A 12,107-nucleotide genomic window follows, 5' to 3' on the forward strand; every position below is an offset into this window, starting at 1 on the left:
AAAACACGAGAAACATTCTAGATTTAGGTCAACAAAATTTTGCTCAACGACCATTTTTCGCAATTTTCACCTATTTTCACGGTATTTTGGAATTCGGCTTCAGCATGTCAAAATAAATATATAGAGAGAGATGGGTGTAGGTGAATATATAAACTGCTTTATTGGGTGATCAGATGTTTCAATTTTATGATCATTATTTCAATTTTTCAATGTATCCCATAAAATTTCAGATTTCGAGTACACAAAAAGTCGTCAAATAAACCTGCAACACAGCACGAATGCTGTAAAAAAACTAGAGACAAGTACATTTATGCCCTCTGGGAAGTCATCTGTAAAATCATGGAAATCAATGGTCGTAAGACTTTAAATCCAAGAAACAAAACGTTGTTAAATAAATGCAGAAGTTGCCGAGTACATCGCACTACGAACAAAAGAATTACAAAAGAAGAAAAATAGGACACAACAAATTACAACCACAAAGAATACAAAGACAAAACATTACAAAAACAAATTACGACTAAAATAAATTAAGATCATAAAAATTTTAAATAAATTACCCACGGAAAAAAATTATATACCAAAAAATTGAAACAAAAAAAATTTGGCCGTTGTACTTGGCGTTTTACTCGACTTTCGAATTTGTGAGTATAAGATACAGGTAAAATAGATAATATTAGCTAGAAAAAAAACGCCAAGTACAACGTCCAAATTTTTTTTGTTTCAATTTTTTGGTATATAATTTTTTTCCGTGGGTAATTTATTTAAAATTTTTATGATCTTAATTTATTTTAGTCGCAATTTGTTTTTGTAATGTTTTGTCTTTGTATTCTTTGTGGTTGTAATTTGTTGTGTCCTATTTTTCTTCTTTTGTAATTCTTTTGTTCGTAGTGCGATGTACTCGGCAACTTCTGCATTTATTTAACAACGTTTTGTTTCTTGGATTTAAAGTCTTACGACCATTGATTTCCATGATTTTACAGATGACTTCCCAGAGGGCATAAATGTACTTGTCTCTAGTTTTTTTACAGCATTCGTGCTGTGTTGCAGGTTTATTTTTTCATAACTCTGCGGCATTTGATGGTATCATCACACCCACAAATAGGATTTCTTCAGAATTGAACGCTCTAAAAAAGTCCCCATTGCAGCGAAAGCGTAACTCACACTGGTGAGTAATTGCGCTTTGCTAAACCTGATTTTTTCCTGATATTATCATGAGATTAGCCATTATCTCGTTAAGAACGAGAGCTACAGAAAAAATGTGAATAATGAACTTTTAGGAAATTTAATTTCCTACAAAAAAGGTCTTGTAAATGTAAGCCATACAATTGATAGTTTGAGAGATATTCAACATTTAGAAAAATAATTTGCTGAAAATCGATAAAATTGCTAGGTTTATGGCTTCACAAATTCGTCATGAGAAATTATACAATTTTCAATGATCACAATGATCAATTTTAACCTTTTTATATTAATTTGAAATTCAACTAGACAATGACTAATTGGTGATCTATTACTTGTTCAATCGGTAAAAATCCTGTTGCACGGTTTATTGCAAGTAGCTTGATATTTCAAAGAAAATATGAGTTACATGCTATTCTCATTTTATCAGAGGTGTAACGTTTATTTTTCTCGAAAAATCAAGAGTGTCCGAGTGAACCGTGTAACCATTTTGCAGCAATTTCTCTCGCACTTACGCAAGTGATAAATCACCTTAACACTTAGTGAACTGATAACGACACAAATTGACAAAATTTTCGTTTTTTATAGTAATTAAAATTGGGTTTCAGAAAATAAAATTATTTTGGATAGCAATGCTAGGTTATTTACTCTGTAACTCAACTGAATTTAAAATTGGAAACGAAGGTGTATTGAAATGATTAAATCATTCTTCATATAAAAAGCTTGGTAATAAATAAACAATTATTAAATGAAAAAATTCTTATTAATGTCATATTACGTTTTCCAATAATTATAAAAATATTATTTGTGAAAAAATAAATAACTTTTTTTGAGTGTTTTGATGATTCAAAAGACATAAAACTAGCAATTTTATCGATTCTCAGCAAATTATTTTTCTAAATGTTGAATATCTCTCAAACTATCAATTGTATCGCTTACATTTATAAGACCTTTTTTGTAGGAAATTAAATTTCCTAAAAGTTCATTATTCACATTTTTTCTGTAGCTCTCGTTCTTAACGAGATAATGGCTAATCTCATGATAATATCAGGAAAAAATCAGGTTTAGCAAAGCGCAATTACTCACCAGTGTGAGTTACGCTTTCGCTGCAATGGGGACTTTTTTAGAGCGTTCAATTCTGAAGAAAACCTATTTGTGGGTGTGATGATACCATCAAATGCCGTAAAGTTATAAAAATTAAAGAAAAAAAATAAAAATTTACGTGTATTTTAAATAGGAAATCTTCAAAATTGAAAAAAAAGTACTTAGAATTAAAATTCAGAGATCCCCTTTGGACAGAGTCTTTTTTTCAGCGTAAAGAATGATATTTGGCTGTGGGAGTAAAGAAAAAAAAATGTTCGCTCAAAACGAATCACCCTAGTGGCGCCTCTTCTGAAGATCATTCTGTAGTATCATCGTTTCAGTGTGAAATACACCACATCTTTAACCCTCTAAGAGGATGGATCAGTCGGCGAAATGATTGGGCGCCCTTCCCCCTTTTTAACGGTACTGCAGAACCCGCTAGAAACTACTGCATACTACCGCTAGACGTCGCGGCGCGCATCTTCCAATGCACTGGGTGCATAAGAAACTTGAGGAGGTATAAACAATTTTAATTGTTTATTCTTCGTACGTACGGAAAGTGACGGGCCGGACAAATGCTTTTAACACATATTTAAACATAATTTGTATCGATCCAATCGACGTCGAATTTTGTGAATAATACCAGAGGATCCTAAAAGTCTGAAAAGAATCGATTTTCTTATAAGTCTCTGCCACCATAGAGTAACAAATGACTAGCTTTCATGTGATTTTTTTTGGATTTAAAAGCTTCTTAGAACAATTTAATAATGTCAAAATTTGGAGTTACTAATAAAATACTTGTCCACCGATTGATATCATAAATTTTAGTGCTGCACGTAATTCAAGTGGTAACTTTTTTCAATTCATTAGAAAATATTTGGCTTCGAATTGATATAATAAATTTTAATGCTGCACGTAAATAAGATGGAATTTTTTTCAATTGATTTCCGTTCGAATCAAATAAGAAGAATGAGGCATCGGTTTCCAAAATGATTTCAAGCGCTATTTTTCGGTGTTTTATTTTTTACTTGTTATTTGATTCTTTTGACAATTTAAAAAATAGATACAGATTAGTTTTTTTTAAAGATAATGTTTTTTCAAGATTTGTGATATTTTTGTCGAATTGTTCTGTATTTTTTTTTTATAAAATAATTTTTTCTGCCGCGAAGAGCATTTTTCGTGGTCGGCTAACTCGGCTAACTTCAGTGCGCTCTGACGATATTTTTGCGGCCGGTGATCCTTTAACATTTCGATATGTGAATGTGAAGCCTGTATTCGTTGCCATAATTTTGTTTATTCGTTGCCAAGCATCATTATTTGATTCAAGCGGGCGCGTATAGCGTAGCTTTTATCATTCATGTTATGCGCTATACTGCCATGAAACCGGACGAATAACATACATTTGTTCGTTCAGATGCGAAAACAGAAAATAATGTAACCGGACTAATAAAATGAATATGGTCGTCCGGAATAATGTTGTATTTCCAGATTCCAGGTTCATAGGAAAGCGCATATTCATATAAATTGTCAAGTATAACGGGAAATATTCATATATAAAAATTGTTAACTATCATGGGATTTTGAATCAGACATGTATCAACGAATTATTTATTTGTACTAAACTAATAATATTTTTGTATCATTGTGTGATATTTTGTGTATGTTTTTTTACTTTTTGTTTATGTTTTTAATGCCTGCCCCGACCAGCAAAACCTCGGCTTCGCCTTGATCCTGCAAAAGTCGGGCGGGCGCCCCCCCCCCCCCTTCGGGCAATTGCTAGTAATTATTGAACGTACTTTCGGCTACGGGATCAAGAAAAATAGTACACAACCCACGGCCCAAATGTTAGATGCCCTGGCACATGCCAGGAAATCCAACTTTCGGGTCTAGGGTCGTAATATACTATTTTTACAATTAAAAAAAAAATTTTTTTTTAAAGTTTTTTTTATGAATGGAATTATCAGCAAACGAGGGACCATCAATGTACTTGTCCCAACCTTTTTTTTTCCTGGGGGAAGTTTATGGTTTGATATCACGTCTTTTTTCTCAAAAATTCCTTATTTATGTTCAGATGACTATAGGATTTAGTTTAAATTTCTATGAATTATTTATGATTTTCGGCTTATAAAGTTGGTTTTCACGAAAGAAGACCTATTTTTCGTCAACATTGTACTGGGAATATTTCGTCACAGGTCTATCCTTGGATTTTGGCGATATTTTCCCTTGTATCCTAATATGTTATGCTTATTGGAATCCCAAGAGCATGGTGCAAAGCGAGTTGCGGTCCGAGATATGATTTTCGGCTTATAACGTTGGTTTTCACGAAAAAACCTTTTTTTTCGTCAAAATTGTACTGAAAATATTTCGATAGAGGTTTGTTCTTGGACTTTGGTGATTTTTCCCCTTGTCTTCTAATCTAGAGTCGCGGCAGCGACTCTGACAAGGAAAGGTACTTTAGTGTCCGCCTCTGATTTTGATAATTTTTTACTATGTTATAGTCCATCCAAAAATAAGAGACACGTATTTTTTTTTATCGGCCGAAAGTTATTTTTAAGGGGTGAAATCAACCCTCAAAGTTCGGCATGTTTTGCGTCTAGTAGAGTGTTTCATATAGAAGCACTCAACCGATCGAAACGAAACCAATTGCAAAATGTTTGGCATGTCAAATAACCCATATGACATGTCCAACTTCTTATGCACCCTTACGGCAAAGGGGTGAACCACCCCCGAATATTCAGAATTTTTTCGTTTAACAAAAATGTATTATCCGATTTTAATAAAACAAACGCCATTTTGCAGAGCAAAAAAAAATAAAATCGACGTGTTTTCGGGTTTTCCTCAAATCAAAAAAATTAAGGGGGTAAAACACCCTTAAAATGTCAAATTTTGTTTTGAGCACTGGCCCCTTCTAATTTTAGTATTCTTTTCATAGAATATAGCTTATCAAAAAATAAGAAACACGTATTCTTTTTTATCGGCCGAAAGTTATTTTTAAGGGGTGAAATCAACCCCCAAAGTTGAGTATGTTTGGCATCTGGTAGAGTGTTTCATATGGAAGCACTCAACCGATCGAAACAAAACCCATTGCAAAATGTTCTGCATGTCAAATAACCTATATGACATGTCCAACTTCTTATGCACCCTTACTGCAAAGGGGTGAACCACCCCCAAATATTCAGAATTTTTTCGCATAATAAAAACTTACAATCCAATTTTAATAAAAGAAATGCCATTTTGCAGAGCAAAAAAAATAAAATGGACGTGTTTTTTGGTTTTCCTCGGATCAATAAAATTAAGGGGGTAAACCAGTCCTAAAATCTTGAATTTCACTTTGCGCGTCGAAATGTTGACATTCAATTCATATGGTTCCTTTATCATTGCGTATCGACTTATATGTTGAATAATATTTATTTCACATATTCATTGGCTGATATCATAATCGTATAGAGAATCGAATACTTTGACATGCTTTACGTGAGAAGTGTTAGTTTTCGTTCTACAGGTTCTACTATGACATCTTTAAACGGTTCTTGAAAATCTAATGTCGTATCTTCCACGATTTCTAACCGATTGAACTCTGCCATAGAAGCCTTCAGAATTCTCTCGAAACTTTCTTTCAATTCCACTTCATTATTGTTAACAGGACTGTCAGGAATGTTCATTACTTCAAATGTAAGAAGCAACAGTCTTATTACGTTCATTGGGTTGATAGACATGTTCATGACAATACGTTATTCACAATAGCAGACACGATAGTGACAGATAAACAATCAAACAGCAACTAAACTTCTGGAGTAATATAAGTAATATACGTCAGTTTTAGCTTCTTCATCTTGAGTGGGTGGCTTAATCGGACATCATCACAAAAACAGATTTTTTTATTTTTTCGGTTATCTCTCAAGCATTAGGCTGAGCGAGCTGGCTTTTTTAAGAATACATGGCTACGAGAAAGAAAGTTTCGAGAGAATTCTGAATGCTTCTATGGCAGAGTTCAATCGGTTAGAAATCGTGGAAGATACGACATTAGATTTTCAAGAACCATTTAAAGATGTCATAGTAGAACCTGTAGAACGAAAACTAACACTTCTCACGTAAAGCATGTCAAAGTATTCGATTCTCTATACGATTATGATGTCAGCCAATGAATATGTGAAATAAATATTATTCAACATATAAGTCGATACGCAATGATAAAGGAACCATATGAATTGAATGTCAACATTTCGATGCGCAAAGTGAAATTCAAGATTTTAGGACTGGTTTACCCCCTTAATTTTTTTGATCCGAGGAAAACCAAAAAACACGTCTATTTTATTTTTTTTGCTCTGCAAAATGGCATTTCTTTTATTAAAATTGGATTGTAAGTTTTTATTATACGAAAAAATTCTGAATATTCGGGGGTGGTTCACCCCTTTGCAGTAAGGGTGCATAAGAAGTTGGACATGTCATATAGGTTATTTGACATGCAGAACATTTTGCAATGGGTTTTGTTTCGATCGGTTGAGTGCTTCCATATGAAACACTCTACCAGATGCAAAACATGCCCAACTTTGGGGGTTGATTTCACCCCTTAAAAATAACTTTCGGCCGATAAAAAAAATACGTGTTTCTTATTTTTTGATAAGCTACATTCTATGAAAAGAATACTAAAATTGGAAGGGGCCAGTGCTCAAAACAAAATTTGACATTTTAAGGGTGTTTACCCCCTTAATTTTTTTGATCTGAGGAAAACCCGAAAACACGTCGATTTTATTTTTTTTTGCTCCGCAAAATGGCGTTTGTTTTATTAAAATTGGATAGTAAATTTTTGTTGAACGAAAAAATTCTGAATATTCGGGGGTGGTTCACCCCTTTGCCGTAAGGGTGCATAAGAAGTTGGACATGTCATATGGGTTATTTGACAAGCCGAACATTTTGCAATTGGTTTCGTTTCGATCGGTTGAGTGCTTCTATATGAAACACTCTACCAGACGCAAAACATGCCGAACTTTGAGGGTTGATTTCACCCCTTAAAAATAACTTTCGGCCGATAAAAAAAAATACGTGTCTCTTATTTTTGGATGGACTATAAGATAGAAAAAAATTATCAAAATCGGAGGCGGACACTAAAGTACCTTTCCTTGTGAGACAAGTACATTTATCAAGAGACGCGGTAGCGGCTCGACGCCAAGTATTAAAAGGAAAAACTGCAGCGCAAAAGAAAAGCCAGCGCGAGCCCTGCCGCTACTCTTATATACGCGAATATGCCGGTTTTATGACGTCACAGAATTTTCAAATGGCTCTCACAAATAAACCATTTCATAAAAGAACTTGAAAATTTGTGACGATTTTTTTTCGATTTTTCTCTTTCCATTGGTCTTTGTTGCAAGTAAATCCGTCCAGTAAATCCTGAGATATGTAACGTTAGGGATTTAAAATCCATCATTTCGGGATTTTCATTTTCTTAGAGACAGAGAGGCGTAAGTTACGCTTGTTTACATTTGGACTTACGTCCTTTGCACGATTTCTTACTTTTGTCACACTCTACGTCACGCACTACGCTGAACGCGGCTACCCCCTCTCCTTCTGCGTCGCCGAGCGAGAGAGACAGAGAATGGACGCACAGCGGGGGCAATACCAGCTCCTGGTTTGCGCATAAAATATGTATATAATTATATAATATATATTTTATTTATTAATATTAATTAATAATAAAATATTATTATAATAAATATTTTATTATAATTAATATATAATATAATATATATATTATATTATACAATATATAATATAAAATGATAATATTATAATAAAATAAAAAAATTGAATAATACGAATAACATTAAATAATAAATAATAAAAATAAAAAAATATAAAATTCTGGTCGACGCCGCTGGATTTTTCGAGGATGTCTAGGGCGATAGCTCATGGGTTTTGGAGGACTAGGTTTAGGTACATTCTATCGCGATTTTCGATTTCTAGGTGGACGACTCCATAGTTTTTTATGTCCAGATATATTCCTCCATGGCTTTCGTCGTCTAGGTATGTTTTTTCATGGTTACCGAGGTCTGGGTCGACGGCTCCTTAGTTTTCGATGTCCAGGTATGTTTCTTCATGGTTTTCATGGTTTCGGATAATTCCTCCATGGATTTCGATGTCTAGGTATATTCCTCCATGGTTTCTGATGTGCGAGTGTATTTCTCCATAGTTTTTCATGTCCACGTGTATTTCTCTATAGTTCTTGATGTCTAGGTATATTCCTCCATGGTTTTCGCGATCGAGGTTGACGGCTCCACAGGTTTCGATGTCCAGGTATGTTTCTCCATGGTTTTCGTGGTCTCGGGTAATTCCTCTATGGGTTTCGATGTCTAGGTATATTCCTCTATGGTTTCTGATGTGCAGGTGTATTTCTCCATAGTTCTTGATGTCTAAGGTAAATTCCTCCATGGTTTTCGTGGTCTAAGTATGTCTCTTGATGGTTTTCGCGGTCGAGGTCGACGGTTCCACAGTTTTCGATGTCTAGGTATGTTTCTCCATGATTTTCGTGGTCTAGGATAATTTCTCCATGGGTTTTGATGTCTAGGTATTTTCCTTCATGGTTTTCAATGTCTAGACGTTTTCCTTCATGGTTTTCGTGGTCCAGGTATATTCCTCCATGGTTTTCGTGGTCTAGGTACAATCCTCCATGGTTTTCGTGGTCTAGGTACGTTTGTTCATGGTTTCAATGTCTAGGCATGTTCCTTCATGGTTTTCGTCATCCAGGTATATTCCTCCATGGTTATCTCGGTATAGGTAGATTCCTCCATGGTTTTCGTGGTCTAGGTATGTTTCTTCATGGTGTTCGTAGTCGAGGTCGACGGCTCCACAGTTTTCGATGTCCAGGTATGTTTCTCTCGGGTTTTCGTGGTCGAGGATAATTCCTCCATGGGTTTCGATGTCTAGGTATATTCCTCCATGATTTTCAATGTCTAGGCATGTTTAATCATGGTTTTCGCGGTCGAGGTCGACGGCTCCTCAGTTTTCGATGTCCAAGTATGCTTCTCCATGGTTTTCGTGGTCTAGGATAATTCCTCCATGGGTTTTGATGTCTAGGTATATTCTTTCATGGTTTTGAATGTCTGGACATGTTCCTTCATGGTTTTCGTGGTCCAGGTATATTCCTCCATGGTTTTCGATGTATGGATATGTTTGTCCATGGTTTTCGTGGTCTAGGTACATTGCTCCATGGTTTTCGTGGTCTAGGTAGATCCCTCCATAGTTTTCGTGGTCTAGGTAGATTCCTCCATGGTTTTCGTGGTTCAGGTATATTCCTCCAGGGTTTTCGATGTCTGGATATGTTTTTCTATGGTTTTCGTGGTCTACGTAGATTCTTCCATGGTTTTCGTGGTCTAGGTATGTTTCTTCATGGTTTTCGCAGTCGAGGTCGACGGCTCTACAGTTTTCAATGACCAAGTATGAAGGACCACGAAAACCATGTTCCTTCATGGTTTTCGTGGTCCAGGTATATTCCTCCATGGTTTTCGATGTCTGGGTATGTTTCTCCATGGTTTTCGTGGTCTAAGTTGATGGTTCCACAGTTTTCGATGGCTAGGTCTGAGTTTCCATAGTTTTTGTTCTCTAGGTATATTTCTTCATCATTTCCGCGATCTAGGTCGATGACTCCATACTTTTCGATGTCTAGGTATGTGTCTACATATTTTTCAATGTCTAGGTATATTCCTCCATGGTTTTGGATGTCCAGGTATATTTCTTCATAGTTTTAAATGTCTACGTATGTTCCTTCATGGTTTTCGTGGTCCAGGTATATTCCGTCATGGCTTTTGATGCTAGGTCAACATTTCCATAGTTTTCGACGTTTGGTTATGGTTCTCCATGGTTTTCATGGTCTAGGTCGACGGTTCCATTGTTTTCGATGTCTACGTCGACAGCTCCATGGTTTTCGATGGCTAGGTATATTTCTCCATGGCTTTCGTCGTGCTGGTATGTTTTTTCATGCTTTTCGAGGTCTAGATCAACGGCTCCGTAGTTTTCAATGTCCAGGTATGTTTTCCCATTGTTTTCGTGGACTAGGTTGACGACTTCATAGTTTTCACTATTCCGGTCCATAGCTCCATAGTTTCCGATGTTAAGGTGAATTTGTCCATGGTTCCCGATATGAAAGTCAATGGCTCCATAGTTTCCGATAGTGTGGTGAGTTTTTCTAAGGTTTTCGATATCTAGGTAGTCGGCTCTATAGTTTTCGAAGTCTAGTTTGGCGACTATAGAGTTTTCGATGTCTAGGTGGATGCCTTCGTATTTTTCAATATATATTCGACAATTTTATATTTCCCGATATTTAGGTTAACGGTGCAATGGTTTACGATATATTTCCTCATAGTTATCGATATCTAGATCTGCGATTTAATAGTTTACATTGACGAGGCAGGTTCAGACGTTACAGAAGACCATGAAAAAATATCACTGGACACCAATAACCATAAAGCTGTGGTCTTAGACATTGAATACCATGGAAACATCTCCTTGGACATTGCAAACCATTGACAGTATCCATGTCAACATGGAATCCATGAATGAGATGAAGATAGTTTCAAAAATCATTTTTCCAAGTAAACAAGTGGAGCTTTTCAAAAAAAGGAATAGAAAATGAAAATATCATCCCATTGCATAGGAATTTCCCAATCTTTCATTGGAAAATTCGATTTGCTGAATGGATAATCAAAATCGTCACCATTATTGCTTGTAAAAGGTTTCAACTCACATGAACATAACCGCACAGTTTTCGTCCGTCTACATAGAAAAATTGGCTGTGTCGATTGCTTTTGGCACATAGAGAAAAGCACTCAACTTGAAACAAATCGTTTTAAAAATTTTCGTCGAAGACGAGGAATGTATTTTTTCTCTTAAGTAAATATTGTCACGCCTCTAAAAAATCAGCTAAGTTAGAAAAAAAATAATTGACAAAGTAAAAAAAGAACGCCAATTATTAAAAGGTCGCGACCGTAGTTTCCAATAATTTTCTATATTTGCATTATCAATAAAAAACTTCAAAATATAAAAAAAAAATGAGATCGTTTTCTGAAGTTGACAAATATAGTGAATGAAATACGATTCCTATATAGTTGTCACGTCTCGCAAAAAGAAGTGAAATCAGTAAATATTAAAACTTCAAAAAGTAAAAAAGGCACGCCAAGTATTAAAAGGTCGTGACCGTCGTTTTAAATGATTTTCTATATTCGCATTGTCAATAAATAAATTTAAAAAAATGTTCAACTGTGAAAAAATATGAGATCTATTGTAACATATACAGTGAATGAATTACGTTTCCTGTAGGAATTCTGAATTTTGGAAATAAAAAAAAATGAGATCATTTTCTAACGTAGCCAAGTACAGTGAATGAATTAAGGTTATTGTGGAATTCATTCGTGTACACTTTTAGCCCTAATCCCTCACTTATTCAGAAAAATTTTCCAGCAAACGTCACAGAGCAACAAAGGTTTCTCGAATGATTCTGCAATTATTAAGAGATTATCATCTGTTTTTATGCTAGCTCGGATTATAAACTTAAAACAGTTTACGCGTACAAGTGCATGCATTGTATCTATACGATGAACTGCACAAATTCATTTTCAACATTACACACAAGCTTGGCGTGCATGGTTTTCAATCGGAAGCTCGGCGAAGGAATGCCTCATCCGTCCATATATTTGAAGAAAACTTGATGATCCTCTCATGTAATTGTTTTTTAATTTGCCATCCCTTTTCCATCCAACTATTTTATTGAGTAGTTCGACGTGAAATCCCGCGCTGTGTACACAAAGAAAAATATCTATTCTTGACTAGTTTGACTGATAAATTCATTACTCCAA

The sequence above is a fragment of the Venturia canescens genome, chromosome 2 (assembly GCF_019457755.1).
Source record: "Venturia canescens isolate UGA chromosome 2, ASM1945775v1, whole genome shotgun sequence".
Lineage (NCBI taxonomy): Eukaryota > Metazoa > Arthropoda > Insecta > Hymenoptera > Ichneumonidae > Venturia > Venturia canescens.